Here is a 23,167-nt window from a genome sequence, read left to right on the forward strand (position 1 = left end):
GAGGGGGTCTCCCATACACAATTTCATATGGAGAATAGCCTTGGGACTGTGGAGTCATCCTGAATCTGAGCAGAGCTGTTGGGAGCAGGTCCATCCAGGAGTAGTCAGTCTCTATGATTCACTTGGAGAGTCTCTTTAAAGTCCGGTTGTTTCATTCCACCATCTCAGAACTCTGGGCCTATATGCAGTGTGCAGTTTCCATTTGATGTTTAAAGTTTTGCTTACTTGTTGTACTAAATCAGCTACAAAAGCCGGGTCATTGTCTGAACCAGTGCTGGCAGGAAGTCCAAACCTGGGAACTATTTCCCTAAGCAGGCACCGGGCTACTTCTGATGCTCTTTCAGTCCAGGTAGGAAAAGCTTCTACCCATCTTGAGAATGTACATACCATGACCAGCAGGTAATGGTAGTGTCGGTGAGGTTTCATTTCGGTAAAGTCCACTCCCAGGTGTTCAAAGGGCAGCGTGCCTTTCGGCTGAATACCCAGAGGTTTTTGTCCGAATACCCGAGAGGCAGCATTAACCTGTGAGCAGGCAGCATGGCCTAGGTGGGTCGCTGGTGTGTTTGGCTTACCAGATTGTATGCCAGCCCCTATGGTACCAATAATTTGCCACTTGGCAATTCCCGCCATCCCTTTTCAGTCTTGATGGCCCCTTCTGCTTTGGCTAACCTGACAGCCGTTGTCCTTGTTTTATCAGGCTAGTGCCATCAGTATACAGGACCCAACTAGGGTCTGGAACCTTGTGTCCTTCTTTAAAACAAACCCCAGATACCTTACCTCCTCCTTGCAGATTTGTGCCTTCTTCTTCGACACCCGGGAACCTGCTTCCATCAGCAGCTGGAGCAGTGCTTTTGTCCCTTTCCAGCATTTTTCCTTGGTCCCGGCGGCCAGCAGCAGGTCATCCACATATTGTAGGAGCCAGCATCCATACTCTTTGGGATGGAATGAGCTCAGGTCAGAAGCCAAGGCTTCCCCAAAGATGGCTGGGGAGTTCTTAAACTCTTGTGGGGGAGTCCAGATGAGCTGTTGCTTGGTGCCCCCGACTTGATCTTCCCATTCAAAGGCAAAGATGGGCTGTGACGCTGGGGCGAGGCGTACGCAGAAGAAGGCATCCTTGAGATCTAGGCGAGTATAAACTTTAGTCCTCAGCAGGAGGAGTCTAAGTAGGGTATAGGGGTTTGGAACAGTGGGGTGTAAAGTCACAGTAGCCTGGCTGACTAGCCTGAGATCCTGTACAGGCCTATAGTCCTGTCCTCCTTCCTTTTTGACTGGCAGGACTGGCGTATTCCAAGCCGACTGGCACTCTACTAGAATGCCTGCTTGTTTCAATCTATTGATGTTGGGCAGTATGCCAGCCCAGGCCTCTATCGGTAGCGGGTACTGGCGCTTTCTAACCGGGATGGTGCCTGGTTTGAGTTCTATTATCACTGGGGCTTGATGTTTAGCCAGCCTGGGGGCAGGGGGGGTTGTCTTCCGCCCAGACCTCAGGAAATAATTGAATTAGCTCGCTCTCATGCTCTTCCAGCCCACCCAGTTCTTCCTTTGGAGGCTCATGCAACCTCCACTCATCTTGTGGTGGTATTGAAAGAGAGAGAGCAAATAAGTCATAGTGTCTATCTGGAAGGTGGGCCTCTCCTCAGGGGAGAAAGTCACTTGTGCTCCTAGTTTGGAGAGCAAGTCTCTTCCCAAAACGGGTACTGGGCACTCAGGAATGTAGAAGAATTCATGAATCACTTGGTGCCCCCCCATCTGACATTTTCTGGGCTGGCAAAATGATTTAATCATCTCTTCTCCTGATACCCCAGTTACAGCAGTAGTCTTTTTGGACAGTGGTGCCACAGGTTTTACTACCAACAGTTCTGCTCCTGTATCCACCTTGAAGTCAATGTTTTGGTCCCCCACTTTTAAGGTTACCATGGGCCCTCGGGGACCTGATATCTCTGAGCCCCAGCAGCCCTATTTACTTTCCAAGTCAGCAAGCCCCACAACTGCAGGAGCCTCCGCTTCCTTCCTTGCCTTAGGGCATTCATTCTTCCAGCGGCCAAAAGCTCACTGGTTTGGCTGTAACGGGGCGGGGCCTCCATTGGGACCGGTTGAAGGACTGTCCTGTCCCTGGGGCAGAGGAGGTTTTCTTGAGGGCTGGAGATAGACTTTCCCAGAGCAGCAGCTAGCACTGCAAATCTCTTGTCTGTTCTCTTTCGTTCCCTCTGGCTCTCTGGCAGAGCGCAGTTTCTGCTTAATTCCAACGTCTCCCTCCCCTTCTTGTCAGTACTCACAGGGAGAGGCGGGTATAACTTGGGTGGTTCGGCAGGAGCCGGATCCTGGAAGTGTTGGCCAGAGGCTTCTGTCACCGGGATCGGAACCTGCCTAGGTGGCGGCTCTACGACCTCGGGGAGAGCTGGCGGAGGAGCAGCGGCTGCTGCAGGACTTCACCTGGCCCTGGATCGAGCATTAAGGCGGCCTCTGGTCCTGGTGGAGCACTGGGAGGCACTCGAGTCATTATCCAGTATGGGGGAGGGGTCCAAATCCTGTAGAATTTCCTTTTTATCATCAGTCATGTTTTGTGCCATTAATATTTTTTTATTTTTTTTTAATTTAATTTAATTAAAAATTAAAAATTAATTTAATTTTTAATATTTTTCCCTTTCCCTTCTGGATACAGAACCTTGTCCAAGTAGGAGGGTCTTGAGCTAGCCCTAGCCATGAGTCAATATGTGGATATTGATCCAGGTGTCCTGGCTCTCCTGTGACTACGGTATAGACTGCTTCCACTATTTCTAAGTTCATGGTGTTCTCTGGTGGCCATCCTACTCCCATAGGGGGCCATTCGACCTCACAGCATATGTGGAGGTGGTTAGGCTTCATCTTCACCCCATAGTCTCCTCCTAATCCCTTCTTAAAATTTTTAATCATGCACTCCAATACAGTTGCCTTAGATTCACTTCCTCCCATCTTGCTTACCTTCTCGGACCTTCTTCTACTTTTCCTTTTCATTCTGTCTACGAAGTTCTCGGTACCCTATGTACTTCTGATATTTCCACTCAATGACACTTAAATTGCCATTCTGCCTCCTTCCTAATTGGGGTGAGAAGAGACAGATCCCAGAGGGAGAAGGGGGATCAGCATGCCTTCACCTGCCAGTCAGCACAGCCGAACCAGAACACCACGTGGTCCAAAACTGTTTCTCCCTTAAAGTCCGTTCTGCCTTGGTGGGCTTGGTCAGATGCGGATGAAAACACAGATGGGTTAAATATCTCATGTCCCAGGCCATCTCCGGGAAAGCCAATTCATACTCACTTATGTATCCCCTTCCTTCTAGCCTAACAATTCCGAGGGGTCAAGAATTTCACAGCAAATGGGACACCTCCTGGGGGAGGGCAGAATACGAGCATACAAGGACCAGTTTCCTATCCTAAAAATCCCCTGGTGATTGCTGGTAATAATTTTCCCTGAGACGGCGTGGACACACCTCCTAAATGACCTTCACAAATTTCCTTCCTAAACCGTAGCACGCTTGTCGACCTGTGTACCAAGCAATCGCCACCGCCTGCCTGTTCCAGGCCCCTGAGGGTCCGTGCCCCTTCTAGTCCCTCCCAGAGAGGGTGATCAGGCCCCCTCTTCCACCCTGCTGGGTGGGTTCCTCTTCACCTGAGCTCTCATGTGTGAAGGAACACACATATATTTCTTCTCAGCAAGGCTGCCATTCACTACCTGCCAAAGCGAAGAAACCCAGCGTCGAACGGCTGAATTCTTCCAGAGTGCCGAGGCGCCTTCCCCTCTCTAGGAGATTCAAGCCACAAAGCCTCGGGGTGGCCTCAAATGAGACCTGTCTCCTCAAAGTGAGGAGTTTCCCAGCCAATGCACCAAATGTTGTAGCCACGCGTTCCAGGAAACAAACTCACTCCGAAGGACAATGCAGATAGTGGAGTGCAGTTTATTAAACCGGCGGGCCCAAGGCAGAGTCTCCTCTTAGCCAAGGACCCCGACCAGCATTTGTGAAAATCTTTTATACCCCATGTGTACGTGTCTGAAGCCACCACTCCAAATTCCTTGAGACCTACATAAACCAAGGAAAATATAATCCAAATAACCCCATCATTCCCGTGCTATGTGCTCATGTGTTCAAACAGTCAAACAATTAGCCAATAATCAGTAAACCCGAGGTTACACTCCGATAGACAAAGAAAAATTTATGGCCTGTCTGGAGGAAGGGGTGATTAGTGTATGGTTTCTCTTAGGCGATGAGTAACCTAGATACAATCTTCAAGGTTCCCCGGTCTGGAGAGGGTCTTATCCTTCCTTCTGTTGTTGTTTTCATAGGCACTAAACAGAGTTCAGAGTCCATTAGAAAGGTGGCTGAGCATGATCAGCATGAACAGGCCTAAGATGGAGTCCAGGCCCTATGAATTCCTTCTTCATCGGCCCTTCATGTCAGGTGGCCAAAGTATTGGAGCTTCAGCTTCAGCATCAATCCTTCCGAAAGGATTGAACGGTTTGATCTCCTTGCTGTCCTAGGAGATATATGTATATAATATATATGATGCTGTGAAAGTGCTGCACTCAATATGCCAGCAAATTTGGAAAACTCAGCAGTGGCCACAGGACTGGAAAAGGTCAGTTTTCATTCCAATCCCAAAGAAAGGCAATGCCAAAGAATGCTCAAACTACCGCACAATTGCACTCATCTCACACATAGTAAAGTAATGCTCAAAATTCTCTAAGCCAGGCTTCAGCAATACGTGAACCGTGAACTTCCTGATGTTCAAGCTGGATTTAGAAAAGGCAGAGGAAACAGAGATCAAATTGCCAACATCTGCTGGATCATGGAAAAAGCAAGAGAGTTCCAGAAAATATCTATATCTGCTTTATTGACTATGGCAAAGCCTTTGACTGTGTGGATCACAATAAACTGTGGAAAATTCTGAAAGAGATGGGAATACCAGACCACCTGATCTGCCTCTTGAGAAATCTGTATGCAGGTCAGGAAGCAACAGTTAGAACTGGACATGGAACAACAGACGGTTCCAGATAGGCAAAGGAGTTCATCAAGGCTGTGTATTGTCACCCTGCTTATTTAACTTATATGCAGAGTACATCATGAGAAATGCTGGACTGGAAGAAACACAAGCTGGAATCAAGATTGCTGGGAGAAATATCAATAACCTCAGATATGCAGATGACACCACCCTTATGGCAGAAAGTGAAGAGGAACTCAAAAGCCTCTTGATGAAAGCGAAAGTGGAGAGTGAAAAAGTTGGCTTAAAGCTCAACATTCAGAAAACGAAGATCATGGCATCTGGTCCCATCACTTCACGGGAAATAGATGGGGAAACAGTGGAAACAGTGTCAGACTTTATTTTTCTGGGCTCCAAAATCAGTGCAGATGGTGACTGCAGCCATGAAATTAAAAGACGCTTACTCCTTGGAAGGAAAGTTATGACCAACCTAGATAGCATATTCAAAAGCAGAGACATTACTTTGCCAACAAAGGTCCATCTATTCAAGGCTATGGTTTTTCCTGTGGTCATGTATGGATGTGAGAGTTGGACTGTGAAGAAGGCTGAGCACCGAAGAATTGATGCTTTTGAACTGTGGTGTTGGAGAAGATTCTTGAGAGTCCCTTGGACTGCAAGCAGATCCAACCAGTCCATTCTGAAGGAGATCAGCCCTGGGGTTTCTTTGGAAGGAATGATGCTAAAGCTGAAACTCCAGTACTTTGGCCACCTCATGCGAAGAGTTGACTCATTGGAAAAGACTCTGATGCTGGGAGGGACTGGGGGCAGGAGGAGAAGGGGACGACAGAGGATGAGATGGCTGGATGGCATCACTGACTCGATGGACGTGAGTCTGGGTGAACTCCGGGAGTTGGTGATGGACAGGGTGTGCTGCGATTCATGGGGTCGCAAAGAGTCAGAAACGACGGAGCGACTGAACTGAACTGAACTGACATATATTTCTTCTTTCCTTCCCTTCCTTTTTCTTCTTAACCAACTTAGTCTCAAAGTAGTCTGAGCTGGCAAAGCAACACAGGCATCCCTGCAGGATAAGAGGGGAGGAGGGCTAGATCCTTTGAGATAAAGATACTCCTGGAACAATTGGAGAGACTTGAGTGAAATGAACAGATAGATGGCATTCATGTGTCCATGTTAGTTTCCTGATCGCATGATTCTGTTGAGGGGGTTATAGGGGAACTCTTTATGTGGAGGGCATCATGCCAGCAACTTACTCTTAAAATTTTTATTATTATTTTTGCCTTTCCATTTACTTTGAAAATAAACCAGCAATCCATGCATTTATTCTCATGGTAAAAAGCATTAAACAATACAGAAATTGTAATGGGGAAGAACCTTTGTAGTCTATTACAAGTTAATCACTAAATGGATGTTGCGTATAAGCTTAAATTATACATAATAGCGCGTCTCTGGGAACCCTGCCTCCCAGGCAATGAATGTTAAGCTAAAATATCTTTGTTTAGCACACAGGAAACATCCTGATCAGGCCCACCTGTGAAGGACTGCAGGAAGGAAGAAATTAACACATTCTCTCTGGAGGCTGACCGGAATCAGGAAATATTTGACTTTATTCCCTCCATTTTTAGTATAAAAGAAGCCTGAATTCTGACTTAGGCAAGATGTTCTTTTGTACACAAGCTCATCTACTTGGTCTGCTGGCATTCTGCATAAACTCACTAGCTGTTCCTTTCCCCAACAACTCACTTTTCAGTTAATTGACCTGTCTTGTGGTGAACTGTTTAAGCTTGGACTCAGTAGCAAATCTATTCCTTTAAAAATATAACTGTTCCCCCATTTCCCTTCAATCTCAGTCCCCTTTTCAGAAGTCAACACTATTATTGAGGTGGTATTTTCATAGAATAAAGTACACATGTAAGAGAACAGATCTGCAAAGCTCTCGTCACAGGAAAAAAAATTGTAACCAGGTGAGATGATAGAGGTTAAACTTTGATCGTTTCGTAATATCTAGCAAATCACCGTGTTGTACAACTTAAATAATACAATGTTCTGTGTCCATTATATCGCAATAAAATTGAAAAAATGAAATTAAAATTTCTAAGAAAAAATAATATAAAAACTTTTTTTTGGTACTCACCATCAAAAACAGAAATACTGTTGTTAAATGTTCATTGCATTGGTTGTCAAAGTCAAAAAAATATTAGTAAGATATAGGTTACTTTGGGAAAAAAATACATAAGCAACCAACTTTTAAATAATTCAGGAGGAAAAAAAAGTGTTCTTTGCACTGTGCTTTTTAAATTCTGAATTTGAGACTGCTAAAAATAAATTTTAATGAAATAGAAAACAGATACACACAAAACACGAGCCTTGACAGAACACTGGTTCTTTGGTTGGAGACCCCCATGGCACATCTTCACGAGTCTTCTGCTAATACAGGCACTAAAGAAAAATGTCTGGGGAGTCTAACCCCACCCAAAACAAACTGTCTAGAAATTCCAGGTGCTCTGAGCTGCCCCCCACCCAGGAGTGGAGGGTTCCCTCCTGGGGGATGCATGCTGCCCGGTCTGCTCACACCCTCTGGCCTCCACTTGGGAGTTCCAGCTGAGAAGATGGCATAGGAACCAAGCTGTGACCTGCGGGTTCTCCATTGCCTAGAAGATCCCTGCTTCCACCCAACCCCTGGAGCAAAAACGCCTTACAAGTTCTCCTCTTACCAATCACTCTATGGAAGAAATGGTACTTGTACTCTGGGTTCCCTCTCCACAAGGCACTGGTTAATACTGATGGAGAAACATTGTGAGAGGCAAGTGGTGTTTGAAAGTGCCCACCTGACTGATGGTGGTGTCCACAGCCTGGGGATATCCCTGCACAACCTCTGCAGCATGAAGAGCATGCCTACCTGCTCCTCTGGGCTCAGGGCAGAGGCAGTATCGTCCCCATTTTCAATGAACTAACTGTTTTGTTGGATAACCTTTCATTCTATGGCCCCAGAGAAGGATAGAAATTCCTTCAGTGGTCCTTTTGTTTTTAAATTTATTTTTATTTAGAGGATAGTGCTTCACAATAGAAAGTTAAAGGTGGTGCTAGTGGTAAAGAACCTGCCTGCCAGTGCAGGAGACTTAAGAGACTCGGGTTCAATCCCTGGAGAACCCCACGGACAGAGGAACCTGGTGGCCTACAGTCCAAGGGGTCGCAAAGAGTCAGACACGACTGAAGCAGCTTAACACATTGTGTTGGTTTCTGCCATACATCAACATGAATCAGCCATAGGTATACACATGTCCCCTCTCTCTTGAACCTCCCTACCAGCCCACCCCCATCCCTCTCCCCTAGGTTGTCACAGAGCACCAGGATGAGCTCCCTGTGTTATATAGCAACTTCCCATTAGCTATCTATGTTATACATTGTAATGTTTATATTTCAATGCTACTCTGTCAATTGCTCCCACCCTCTCCTTCCCCTGCTGAGTCCACAAGTCTGCCCACTATGTTCCTTTGGTGATCCTGACCAGCACCACAGCTGACTCGCAGAGGGAGGAAATGCTGCCTGGGGCTCTCAGAACAAGGAGGAGCAAGTCAGGCCCTTAGCCAGCCCATTGCTCAGCAGGTGAGTTGGTTGTGAAAGAAGTGGTTGTCTCCCAGTGTCCAGGGCAACAGCACAAACAGTGTGGGTGCGTGCAGGTCAGGGTGCCGAGCTCCTGCGCGTAAAACCCCTACACCATACGTGCTGGGAGGGGGCGGGGCACAAAACAGAAAATAAACAACCGGATTAGCTTCTTGATGTGAGAATATTTCTCCAGCCTCAGGACATTTCTAAGGTCCTTGCATGCGTGCCTGCTCAGTCACTACAGTCGTGTCTGACTCTTTGAGACCCTATGGACTCCTCTGTTGAGACACCAGGCTCCTCTGTTCATGGGATTCTCCAGGCAAGAATACTGGAGTGGATTGCCATTTCCTTCCTGACCCAGGGATCGAACCTGCATCTCTTATATCTCCTGCATTGGCAAAGGGGTTCTTTACCACTGAGCTACCTGGGAAGCCCAAAAACAATGGGCCTAACTCCCAAGTAATTGATGCAGTGCTAGGGGAATGGAAGTGCTCCAGAATGGAAGTCCCTCCCCTCTGCACGAAACCTGGATTTGTGGCAGAGACTTCAGAAGCACACCATCTTCCACAAAAATGAATACTGCGTCTTGAAATGTAACTCCTGCCTTCCCTGTAAAACAACAGAAAGCAAAAATTAGCCTCAGGAAACATCTAATTTAACAGTGCCAAAGTTGGGATTATGGGGCAAGCAAGAGGGAAAGGGGGCTTCCTAGGTGGCTCAGTGATAAAGAATTTGCCTGCCAATTCAGGAGCCAACCACAGGAGATGTGGGTTCAGTCCCTGGGTCAGGAAGATCCCCTGGAGAAGGAAATGGCACCCACTCCAGTATTCTTGCCTGGAGAATCCTATGGACACAGGAGCCTAGTGGGCTACAGCCTATAGGGTCGCAGAAGAGTCACACACAACTTAGTGACTAAACACCACCACCAACAGGAGGAAGAGGTTAGGATAAGAAATACAAGCCAGCAAAAATAAGCTAAGAATTAGATGTGAGAGTGCAGCGGGAGTCAGAGAGAAAAGAGAAAAGAGAAGGAGCCTAAAGAAGCTTAGCATCAGAAAGCAGGATGATTTAAGACAGGATAAACGAATCATTCAGCAAACTGTGCCAGACACTGAGAATGAGTAGTATTAGCTGGTTGGAGGAAGTTAAACCCCAAGTGCAATCATGAAGCCGGCAGGTCATCAATGATTCTCAAATAAATCAACAGAGATAAAAATCCATGTCACTAACAAAGAGGTCAACAGGCAGCCAATGCCCCAGGACTTATATAGAAAATTAGAAACACTGTAACTAAACTAACCATTTATCTCCCAAATCTACACACTTTTAAAAGTGAAAACAGACACAAAAGTAAATATAAATTATATAAACTTTCCAATATGTATTTTTAGTGGACAAATTGTACTGGTAAACTTATAAAATAGTTCTATTCCAAAGATACCTTCAAAAGTAAAATTTTTAAAAAGTAGCCAGTATGTATGTATATGAAAGAAAAAGAGAGATAAAAAATGCATTCACATGGGTTATCCAAAGAGTAAAAATAAAAACATTCTTGGTACATGTTTGTGTACATTAACTGGTTACTTGGTCATATTTTTCTTACTGAAATATGTTGAAGAATGTATTTTTATTATACTCTTAAAGGTTTTAATTATCTCATGAAGTTGCCTGCAATTTTCTGCAAAGTTGTATATATGATTAATAAATTTTAAAGTGTTTACATCTTAAAATGATTTCTGTATAGACCACATTATTTTTAGTTGGGAAAATACTCTTTCTACAGATGTTAAAATAGTTGATAAACTGAGAACAAACTCTGCTAAATAGAAGGCATTCACAATTCTAATTTTTTTTCTACATTGAAATGTGTCAGTAACTCAGATCAGGTATATTTATAGATACTATCTCCTTTCTTAGGTCAAAGTACATTTCTTTTTTTCTTTTTTTAAATTGAGATAAAATTGACATATAACATTATGTTAGTTTCAAGTGTACAACATAATGATTCAACATTTGTATATATTGTGGAAAGATCACGATAAATCTAAACAGTCATCAACACAGTTACACATTTTTTGTGTGATGATCTACGCTCAGCAACTTTTCAGTACACAATTCATCATTACTAAATGAAGTCACCATGCCGTACATTATATCGCCACGACTTATTTTATAATCAGAAATTTGGAACTTTTAACCCATTTTGCCCACCTCTGACCCCAAAGTACATTTCTTTAACAAAGGTTGGTATAAAATAAATCTGATCAAATTAAGTTGTATCTATTTATGATTCTTTTTAATATTTTGCCAAATCTAGATGCTGTAGATTGTAAGCCTTCTAGATACCATTCCACTCCACTTCAGAATCTAAATTTATTCAATTAAAAGTTGGAGTTTTGTCAACAGAGCCCCACAAATCAAGATTCTGCAAAGCACAAACACGAGTATAGATTTTTTTAATTAAATCTTGTACAACATTGGAGCCGTTGATTTTTAACTGTTCAATTTTTCCTTTCCCTTTTTAGGGATAAATTTCTCTGTCTTCCTATTTGTAATTTGGATTTGAAGGCTACAGTTTGTTAAAAGCTTCCGAACACTAAAGTTTTGGGCCCTTCCTTCATTGACTACCTCAATTAAACATTTAAAATTGATTTTAATCTTAAAGCAACCAGAGAACTTATTTACCAAAAAAACCAAAAAACAAAAAGTTTGTTCTGCTACCAGTGAAGCCAGCACATTAATATCAATTGCTTCTCTTGTTGTATATATATAAGAAAAGTTGGGATTGAAAATAAGTGAAATTAATCTAGAAGAAAAGGTATTTGACCTAAACGAAAAGTCACGCTTCACTGAGTAATATGTAGATATATCTTCTGCAGCTGAGTAAAACTTTTAAGTAGCTGCTGATATGTCCTCAGCAGATGTGTGTCTTCTGCTTTTTCTGTGGTCAGTGATATCACCATGGTTCCCCCGACTGTGGACAATAAATGTTGACATATGCTTTGTTCATGTTGCTGTTCAGTCGTTAAGTCATGTCCGACTCTCTGCCACCCCATGGACTGCAGGCTTCCCTGTCCTTCACTATTTCCCAGAGTTTGCTCACACTCATGTCCATCCAGTTGGTGATGCCATCCAACCATCTCATCCTCTGTCTCCCCGTTCTCCTCCTTCCCTCAGTCTTTCCCAGCATCAGGGTCATGTTACGGGTTCATTATTGACTACTACTGTGAGACACAGAAACCTGAGTATCTAATTTTTCATTAAATATGAACTTTTCACTTTTTTAGCTGAAAAACTTTTTTTGTTTTCATTATATATTAACTTTTCTTTCTTTCTTTTTTTTAAAACTGTTGGCAGAAAGATTTATTGCAAAATAAAAAGGAATTCTACATGGGCTAGTTACCCATTGCTGCTATAAACAAATTATCACAAACTCAGAGACTATAAACAATATGAATGTTCTGTCTGTCTTACAGTTCTGGAGGGCAGAAGTCCAAAATCAGTCTCACCCACTTAAAGTCAAAATGTTGGTTAAGCTGGTTTCTGCCTGAGGCTCAGAGGGGAGAACCCATTTCCTTGCCTTTTTCAATTTCTTTCGTTCTCTTCTGTTCTTTTGCTCATGACCCCTTCCTCATCACTCCAAATTCTTGATGAGGAAGAATCTACTACTGACTCAGCACTTGTATCCCCCACATAAGGACCCCTGAGTATATCAGGCTCATTTCAAGATCCATATTGACTCACATCTGCAAAATACCTTTTTACATATGAGATGTGATATATTCACAGGCTCCAGGGTTGGGACATGAACATCTACAAGAGGAGAGGGGAATTATTCAGCTTACCACACTAAGCAATTTATACACTAGATGAGGACTTCCCTGGTGGTCCAATGGTTAAGAGTTTGCATGCCAATGCAGGGGACACAGGTTGGATCCCTGGTCTGGGAGGATACCACAAGCGTGGGGCAACTAAGCCCATGTGCCACAACAACTGAGTCCAAGCTCTAGAAACCACGAGTCACAATTACTGAAGCCCGCACACCTAGAGCCTGTGCTCTGCCACAAGAGAAGCCGCAGCAATGAAAAGCCCATGCACTGCAACTGGAAAGTAGCCCCTGCTCACCGCAACTAGAGAAAAACCTGCGCAGCGACCAAGACCCAGCACAGCTTAAATAAATAAACAAATATATAATTTTTAAAAAGCTAGATGAGATTTACACAATACAATAAATGACACAACCAACGTAGCAGCAACTTTGAGATACTCCTTATAAGCCCAGGGGCATAACTGCTTAGCCCCTATTTCCTGAATACATCTCAAGTATGCCTATATTGGGCTCCCCAGGTGGCTCAGTGGGTAAAGAACCCACCTGCCAATGCAGGAGACCTAAGAGATGCAGGTTTGATCCCTGGGTCAGAAAGATCCCTTGGAGAAGGGCAACCCACTCCAGTATTCTTGCCTGGGGAATCCCATGGACAGAGGAGCCTGGCAGGCTACAGTCCATGGGGTCGAAAAGACTGAAGTGACTTAGGTCATACACACACACATGACCATATTATCCTGTAATTTCTCATATTTCACATTGGCCTCATTGACTGCAGACTGGCACCTTGGGGACACAGCATCACACAGACCAAAGCGTGGGTCACAGCACAACTGGCTGGTACACCAAGTCGGCAACGGCGACCAGCACCAGGTCCAGCAGCGTCAACCCCCAGCACCCGGGATGAGAGGATGTGCGTTAACCCTGGCTGTCCCTGTCCAGAGCACTTCATTTCATCTGCAAACACTCTGCATGCTGCTTTGAAAAGGAGTGTTGCTGCATCTAGAAAGCTACAAGAAAAGAGACAGCATGCTTAGCTGTGTTTCAGACTTAACCGCATGTTGAAGGGAGAACTCTGGCTGCTCTCCTGCATCTCACATACTACTTGCCAAGAAGTAAAAGCTACCAAACCCACCCCTGCTTATCTCTGTACTAGTAGAAACAATGTGCTGTATGCTAAGTTGCTTCAGCCGTGTCTGCCTCTTTGCAGCCCTGTGGACTGTAGCCCGCCAGGCTCCTCTGTCCATGGGATTCTCCAGGCAAGAATACTGGCGTGGGTTGCCATTTCCTCCTCCAAGGGATCTTCCCGACCCAGGGATCGAACCCGAGTCTTTTGCATTTCCTGCACTGGCAGGTGGGTTCTTTACCACTAGCGCCACCTGGGAAGTCCAGTGGAAACAATCCCTCCTTTAGAAAGGAACATTTAGGACAAATGCTAAGCTGGACAGGATGCCAGAATGAGAGGCATAATCAGGAACTGTCTCAAGCAAGTCTAAGCCTGTGGTTTGATTCTACTAAGTGTGATTTCATTAAATTAGAAAAATCCCTTTAAATTGGGGGTTGGGGGGAGTCAAGATTTAGCTAAGGAAAGATTAATCAAAATAATTAAGCTTCATGTCAATGGAATTTAACCTATATTGAGTTACTCTAAATTATGTAGCACATTCTTTATAAGCAAAAATTGATGATAGCTTATTTTACAAAGGAGATATCTGTTTTAGAGGAGACTTCTATTGTAGAGGAAAATGTTGAGACTGATCTCTCAGTTAGTTTAACCAATCAAATGCCTGCCAGTGCAGGAGATGCAATCATGGGTTCAATCCCTGAGTTAGTAAGATCCCCTGGAGGAGGGCATGGCAACCCACTCCAGTATCCTTCCCTGGAAAATCCCATAGACAGAGGAGCTTGGCAGGCTACAGTCCATGGGGTTGCAGAGTTGGACACAACTGAAGCAATTTAGCACATACATACAATCAAATATAAGCAGGGCAGCTTATACTGGCAATTGTGTAAACTGCAATACTTACACCTGTCAATTCAGAATCTAGCAAGTGATGACAAATAGTAACTCTCCTCGGGTCAAAACTGACCCTCACTCTTTATATTCCACACTGGCTTCTGCACGGAACCCTCAGGATCACATTTCCTTTTCTTCAAATTCTGCTTCCTAGGCTTCTGACCATAGAGTGCTCCAGGGTTCCCTTATCTCCTTGACTTTCTCTCTCCTCGCCCCTTGGCTGGTTTCTCTTCCTGCTCCCACACCCCAGCTGTAGATGTCCCCCCTAAACAGGTCTCAGTCCTTTGCTCCCCCTGCTTCACAAGCATCATCTTGAAACACTAGCTTCCATCCATCTCATGAGTAACATCTTTCTTGATTCTCACCGGATGCCAGGATCAGTGCTTATGCTTAAAGTTTCAGCTGAAGTCTGTCTCACTAATTCCTATCTGTGAATAGCAAATGCTATTTTTGATACACAAGTGGATAAATCAAATATTCTTGACTTCATGGAGCTTATATTTTAGTTGAGTGAGGTGGGGTGATGGGGTGGGGGGAACCAAGGAGAGACAGTGAACAATAAACTAATAAAGTAAATTGTATATAGTACATTGCTGCTGCTGCTAAGTCGCTTCAGTTGTGTCCGACTCTGTGCGACCCCATGGACTGCAGCCTACCAGGCTTCTCCGTCCATGGGATTCTCCAGGCAAGAACACTGGAGTGGGTTGCCATTTCCTTCTCCAATGCATGAAAGCGGAAAGTGAAAGTGAAGTCACTCAGTCGTGTCCAACTCTTAGCGACCCCATGGACTGCAGCCTACCAGGCTCCTCCATCCATGGGATTTTCCAGGCAAGAGTACTGGAGTAGGGTGCCATTGCCTTCTCCTGATATAGTACATTAGTGAGTTGTAAGTACTCAACTCACAAGACTTGTAGCTATCATACTGGACAGCATAGTTCTAATGTCTTCATTCCCTGGGTTTCATTTCATTTAATCTGGAAAAATGTCAGAAACAAATCAAGCTGCCATATTGGCATTCATTTTCTCAGATGGGAAGCAGCCCCCTGCATCCAGGTTTTCCCCACCACAATGCAGGTAGGGTCAAGTTAGGGGGAGGGATGTTGACATGTTTGCTTTTCTGTTACACAAAAAGCAAACAAAAACACAAGTACACTGGCAAATTCAGGTGCATAGGCAGCTCCGCTATTTGCCCCAGGCTTACACCCTCCAGGGCTCAGGGTCACTCAGATGATTCCCTTTCTTGATATAAAAAATGCAGCAAAACAAACTGTCCCGCAGACTCTGAAGGGCAATTACAAAGGAGAGGTTCCAAAAACATTCAGAGATGATGTCACTGGAATGAACGGACGCTTGCCAAGGTCTTGAAGAGAACAAGCCTTATTAGATTATACAGCCTTCACATTACTGTCTAATCAGAGACAGAACAGACTGTTTTGATACAGTTTTAGCAGGGGCAGCTATTTTGGCAGAGCTGTCCCAGGACCACCTCATCAAACATCCCCTCCACTCTGGTATCCTCAAACCCACTGTGCACCCCTGACCTTGCGCCAACCCCACCACAACCATTTATGGGTTTGTTTGTTTTTTTTGCCAATTCCATTATTTTCTGTTCTTTATTAGTCTTATGTTTTATTTCTTTTAAATGAAAATTATATATAATATGCAATATTTGTATTAAAAAGATGGGAGATCATAAATACATGTGCTTATACTTGGAAAGAATAGACTCCCTTGGTGATTTGGACGGTAAAGAATCTGCTTGCAATGCAGGAGATCTGGGTTCAATCCCTGGGTCAGGAAGATCCCCTAGAGAAGGAAATGGCAATCCACTCCAGTATTCTTGCCTGGAGAAACCAATGGACAGAGGAGCCTGGCAGGCTATAGTCCACGGGGTTGCAAAGAGTCAGACATGACTGAGTGAATAACACTTGGAGAGAATATATCTGGAAGGTTTTTTATTTTTATTTATTTTTAAAAATACATTTATTTATTTGGCTGTGCCAGGTCTTAGTCGTGGCATGCAGGATCTTTTACTGTGGCATGTGTGATCTAGTTCCCTGACCAGGGATCACGTCCAGGCCTCTTGCATTGAGAGTGCGGAGTCTTAGCCACTGGACCACCCCGAAAGTCCCCAGAAGGATATTTTTTAAATTGGCAAACATCACTGTCTCCAGGGTGAAGAGTAAAGGACTAAGGATCAGGAATGGGGAGACCTCCCTCCCCATAAGATACATTTTCAACACTGTATATATATGTTTTTATCATATGCATCTTTTATTTTCTAAAACATTTTTTAAATTTAATTTTACGTATTTATTTGGCTGGGCCAGGTCTTTGTTGTAGCATGCATGACCTTTCGTTGGGACATGATGGATATTTTTTTAATTATTAATAGTTGCAGCATATGGGATCTAGTTCTCCTATAGTGAGTGAAAGTTGCTTAGTCGTGTCCAGTTCTTTTCGACCCCATAGACCGTAGCCCACCAGGCTCCAGATCGAACCCAGGCGCCCTGTATTGGTAGCATGGAGTCTTAGCCACTGGACCACCAGGGAAGTCCCTCTAGAACATTTTTTTTTACTTTAGCTTTGAACAGTTTCTGGTTTACAGGAAAAAAAAAAAAAAATGGGCAGAAAGTACAGAATTCCCATAAATTCCCTCAGCTCCCACACCCCATCACTGATGTCACACACTTGTGTGGTGCGCCCTTCTTACAATTGATGAGCCAACATTGATAAGTGGTGATGAAAGTTCACAGTTCACATTAGAGTTCACTTGATGTTGACTGTTCTGTGGGTTTTGACAAGTATAATAATGTGTATTTGCCCTATATCACACAGAACAATCTCACTGCCTTTTACATCCCCTCTCCCCTATCCATTGATCCTTTCTTCCCTGTAGGCTGGAGCAACCACTGATCATTCTACCATTTTCATAGTTTTGCCTTTTTTGTGTGTGTATCTTTTTTTTGGCGGGCGGGGGGGGGGGGGGGGGGGGGCGTGTCACGCAGCATAAGAGATCTTTGTTCCCTAGTTCAGTTCAGTCCCTCAGTCACGTCTGTCTCTTTGTGACCCCATGGACTGCAGCACGCCAGGCTTCCCTGTCCATCACCAACTCCCGGAGCCTACTCAAACTCATGTCCATTGAGTCAGTGATGCCATCCAACCATCTCATCCTCTGTCACCCTCTTCTTCTCCTGCCTTCAATTTTTCCCAGCATCAGAGTCTTTTCCAGAGTCAGTTCTTTGCATCAAGTGGCCAAAGTATTGGAGTTTCAGCTTCAACATCAGTCTTTCCAATGAATATTCAGGGTTGATTTCCTTTAGGATGGACTGGTTGGATCTCCTTGCAGTCCAAGGGACTCTCAAGAGTCTTCTCCAACACCACAGTTCAAAAGCATCAATTCTTCAGTGCTCAGCTTTCCTTATGGTCCAACTCTCACATCCATACATGACCACTGGAAAAACCATAGCTTTGACCAGTGGACCTTTGTTGGTAAAGTAATGTCTTTGCTTTTTAATATGCTGTCTAGGTTGGTCATAGCTTTTCTTCCAAGGAGCAACCATCTTTTAATTTTATGGCTGCAGTCACCATCTGCAGTGATTTTGGAGCCCAAGAAAATAAAATCTGTCACTGTTTCTATTGTTTCCCCATCTATTTGCCATGAAGTGATGGGACCAGATATCATGATCTTAGTTTTTTGAATGTTGAGTTTTAAGCCAGCTTCTTCACTCTCCTCTTTCACTTTCATAAAGAGGCTCTTTAGTTCTCCTTCGCTTTCTGCCATAAGGGCGGGGTCATCTGCGTAGCTGAGGTTATTGATATTTCCCCCCAAAATCTTGATTCCAGCTTGTGCTTCATCCAGCCCGGCATTTCTCATGATGTACTCTACATATAAGTTAAATAAGCTAGGTGACAATATACAGCCTTGACATACTCCTTTCCTGATTTGGAACCAGTCCATTGTTCTATATCTGGTTCTAATTGTTGCGTCTTGATCTGCATACAGATTTCTCAGGAGGCAGGTCAAGTGGTCTGGTATTCCCATCTCTTGAAGAATTTTCCACAGTTTGTTGTGATCCACACAGTCAAATGTCTGTGTTCCCTAAACAGGGATCAAACCCATGCCCCCTGCACTGGAAGCTCACAGTCTTAACAACTCGACTACCAGGTAAGTCCCACCGTGTGTATCTTTAATAATTTTTCAAAAACCACTTTTAAGACACTGAAAATATTTTTTTAAAGTCTATTCAAACTGAGTCTCATAGGAGGGCCCACTCCAAACTGTCATCATAAGGAAAGTTAACAATATTGAACAAACCTATACAAACGTGTGTTGAGAAAGTTATTAAAAATATAAAAGAACATTTTCTGGAGAGCCTGTTCCTAAGGGAAAAGGGCTATATTGTGTCCCAAAAAACTTCCTTTCCCTCTGCCCCCTCTAATGTTTAAAGAATAATTAAGTTGACATAATCAAGACAGTTCACAAAGCAGAGGTATTTGCCAGTATATTATCAATTAAAAGTCATAAATATGGGTGTCGTACCTCAAAGAGCCAGTTAGAGGCCTGGAGACAAAGAACTCCCAGATTCTCAGAATAGAGACAACACTCCAGATGACAATGCTTTTCCTGAGGGCACATAGCCACTATGTCATCACTATTGACTTTCTGTTAGCTACCGCCTGCCCTGATGACCTGAGACACCCCTGGTCCCCAGCTTAGCCCCAATCCCTATGTCAGAGAAATTCTGGAGATTAGCATGGAGGTGAGGTTCTGGGACTGAATAGACTGGCAAGGATGAAGCTCTTGGTCTTTGTTTATTCCTTATTATTGTTTTAAAATTTTATTTATTTGGCTGCGCTGAGTCTCAGCTACGGCATGCTGGATATTTTGTTGCTGCATGTGGGAATCTAGTTCCCCGACTAGGAATCGAACCCAGGGTCTCTGCATTGGGAGGAAGGAGATCCACTGGACCACCAAGGAAGTCCCTCTTTCTCTTGGTTTATTTGGTAATAAAACAACTAAAAAATAAGAGATTTTTAAGGCTTTTTCTAGGCTTCATTTTAAAGCCTGTATCAAATATACTTCAAAATGCCAAGTGCCCTCCCCCACTTAATGGGATCCCGGTACACCTGTGGCTCCAAGGAGAGGAAATGGAAGTAGGCACAGGTGGAAGGGCCACTCAGTGCCACCTGTCTGGTGCGGCTCCCACAGTGCATGTCCTATCCTACACAAACCGGTTTCCTTGGATTAAATACATTCGACCCAAACACAGCCAATTCATTCATTTTGTATTCCCTGTAGAGACTATCAGAATATCTGGATTTTCTAAATCAATGCCAGATAGCAATATCAGAATTATCAGAATGAATCTTCTTGCTTGCTTCTAGTCACAGCCTGTGATTTAAAATGGTGGTGCTGTAATTCTACCATCTCCATGGTCATGGCAGTTCACCACCTCTAGGCTTAAAAGGTTTGTGTGTAGGGACTTCCCTGGTGGTCCAGTGGTTAAGACTCTGGACTTCCAATTCAGGGGGCATGGGATCAAAGCAGGGAGACTGGTTCTCCATAGCACCTTTCGTTAGTAAATTTTCTGAATTAAGAAAAGCAGCTGAGTCACCCTGAAGTCAATGCTTATAAAAATCACCTGATGAGTTTGTCTCTCTCAAAAGTTACATCTCCTTTCTTGATACTCACCCAAAATGTAATGCCCCTCAGCCAGAGATTATCCTAGGTTAGGAAGGGGCATTAAAACAAAAACAAACGGGGTTCTGATGTGAATGGTCTAAAAGCCTCACTGAGTGAGTTTCAGTCATTTTTATTTTTACTTTTATTTCTCTGTGGTCCACATTTTTTTGGAGAAGAAACAGAATTCCAAAGGGCAATCTTATTTAAATATTCAGATACATCACTGACTGCTTGTAATGGATACATAACCTGTTTCTAGAATTTCTGAAGCACTTCAGTACCTGAGCAGATTTCAATGATAAAGAAGTGTTGGGGAAAACTAAGTGACCTGAGACCCGAGGTCCCAGCAAACATTTGTGAGTGGCTACTAAAGCAACTAAACACGCCCTATAGGCTCCGGGCTTCCCAGGTGGCTCAGTGGTAAAGAGTCCGCCTGCCAAACCAGGAATCTCAAGTTCAAGGAGGGCATGGTAACCCATTCCAGTTTTCTTGCCTGGAGAATCCCAAAGACAGAGGAGCCTGGCCAGCTACAGTCCACGGGGTTGCAAAGAGTCAGACATGACTAAACAACAACTTTAGGCTCAGCACCTGTTTTCACAAATGCATGCTCTCAGCTATTCCCCCAGGAACCTCATTTTCTAAATGAGGAAGTGGCGGCTCAGAGAGCTTGTCCAAGTTCACATAAATACTAAGTATGTGTTGCATCAGTCATAGATTGATCAATTACTATGTTTAATTACTAGGTTTAAAGAGTGAAACAAGCAAGCATGAAATCACCTGTCTTTACATTCAATGGCAAAAAAAAAACCTCTCGAAAATGTTTTGAAATGGTGGCTCTGTGATCATGACCCACAATAACCTCTCCTGAAAGGGGGAAATAACTTGGCTACTTGTGGTTAGAAAATGCTGCCCCACCCTCAAATTCATACCTACCAAGTCAGTGAGCTCCCTGCTTACCGTGCCCACCTCCTGAGTCATATTAATGTACCAGGGGCAGGAAGGAAGGGGAATTCCTTTCCACACTTAAGTCTTATTTCAGGAATGAGTGACTCAGATGCCATTGACAGACTTCCTACCTAACAAACAGCCTTATTAAGGAGTCAGTCTTTCAGCACATATTTATGGGACTTGGGCTTCCAGAACCCCAATTTTTAGCACATGGCTAAATTCTGGGTCCCAAGTCTGCAAACAAAATCACCAGAAAGCTCTGGGGACAGAGATTTGGCTTCTCTGATCCTAGGCATTTCTGTGAATAAAATAAGGATTTTAACACCTACCATGTAGAGAAGTTGTGAAGAAATCAGACAGGCGGTCATGAAGTTGACACCAGCAGTTCCGGGATTGATGGGAATTCCTGCTGGACGGCCAGGAGGAAGGAAAGGGGATTGTCATGAACTGTTGTTGTCTGGTCATGTTTGGCTCTTTTGCGACCCCATGGACTGTAACCTGCCAGGCTCCTCTGTCCTTGAGATTTTTCAGGTAAGAGTACTGGAGTACATAGCCATTTCCTCCTCCAGGGGATCTTTCTGACCCAAGGATCAAACCCGAGTCTTCTGCATTGGTAGGCAGATTGTGTACTGCTGAGCCACTTTGGAAGTACTTTATCATCAATAGCAACAGTTAAAGTGCTGTCCCGGTGACTGCATTTCTTCAAGGAGCTTGAACTGGGTGCCCACAAGGGGCTGGAGATGCCAAGAAGAAGGCAGGTGGCCAGAGTAGGGCTCCAAGGACAATGCAATGGGATAAATGAAGGAACCGAGGAGCAGCAAAGAGTCTGGGCCCCCGGAAGACTGACTTGTTCTTTCTGGAGTTTGAGGAGGACCCCAGGGGAAGGTGGGATTGGGTGATTGGATAGGAGCGAAGAGAAGGAGAGGTTGCCAGGTGGAGAGATGACATTTTAGGCAAAATGAACAGCATAAGCAAACACACAGAGCCTAAGAATGTGCTTGGGGGTTGGTAAATTGTCCAGCTGGAGGGAGTGGAGAGTATGGTGGGAAAGGAGGAAAGATAAAGCTGGAGAAAGGGCACAGGGTGGGCAGCTAAGGGCTCAGCAGGTATCTTGATTCTGGTTGGCAGTGGGGAAGCAACAGACGAGGAAGGTGAGGGCTCTGGAGAGATCTCTGTTACAGAAAGCTCTCCCTAACAGCTCTGCATATGACATGATGAATAGCGCCAAGATGTTGAAAAGGGACTGAAAAGAAACAAGAAGGGAGGACTTCGCTGGCAGCTCAGTGGTAAAGAATCTGCCTGTCAATGCAGGAGACATGAGTTTGATCCCTGAGCCAGGAAGCCCCACATGCCAAGGAGCAACTAAACCCCTGCCCCATGACTACTGAAGCCCCCATTCCCCAGAGCCTATGCTCTGCAACAAGAGAAGCCACCACAGTGAGAAGCCCATGCATCACTAGAGAAAACGCCCATGCAGCAATAAAGACCACACACAGACAAAAATATTTTTTTAAAAAAGGAGGAAAAAATAAGCAAAAAAGGCCATGAGCCTGGATACTATAATCAGCATTTGAATAATGACACAGATAGATTACAGTGAGAAGTTCCTAGAGGTTCCTAATACTAAAACCCAGTGTATGGTGACTGCCATGTGCTAGATGGTGTCTCCTTCCTAGCAGCACATTCCAAAGTGTGACTGGGATCCTATGGCTTCCAAAAGTGCATATAGTTCAGTCAGTTCACAAAGGTCCCTCTCCCTAAGCAATGACGTCAGCTCCTGAGAGACATCAGTTCCCATAGAATACCTTGATTTCTTTTCTTGGACTCAGCTTTCTCTGAAGGGCACAACTGTGCACTTGAAAATAGTTTTATAGTTTTGCTTTGCCCATTCATTCACTTACAAAACATTTGTGAAGACTTCCTCTGTGCTGCTGGTAGCAGCAGCAGTAGTTTAGTCGCTAAGTTGTGTCCGATTCTTGTGCCCTCACAGACTGAAGCCCGCTAGACTCCTCTGTTGATGGGATTCGACAGGCAAGAATACTGGAGTGTGTTGCCATCTCCTTTAGGAAGGTTATAAAATATGGAGATAACAGGAAGAGACGGCTTCTACC

Source organism: Bos indicus, chromosome 14 (genome assembly GCF_029378745.1).
Source record: "Bos indicus isolate NIAB-ARS_2022 breed Sahiwal x Tharparkar chromosome 14, NIAB-ARS_B.indTharparkar_mat_pri_1.0, whole genome shotgun sequence".
Lineage (NCBI taxonomy): Eukaryota > Metazoa > Chordata > Mammalia > Artiodactyla > Bovidae > Bos > Bos indicus.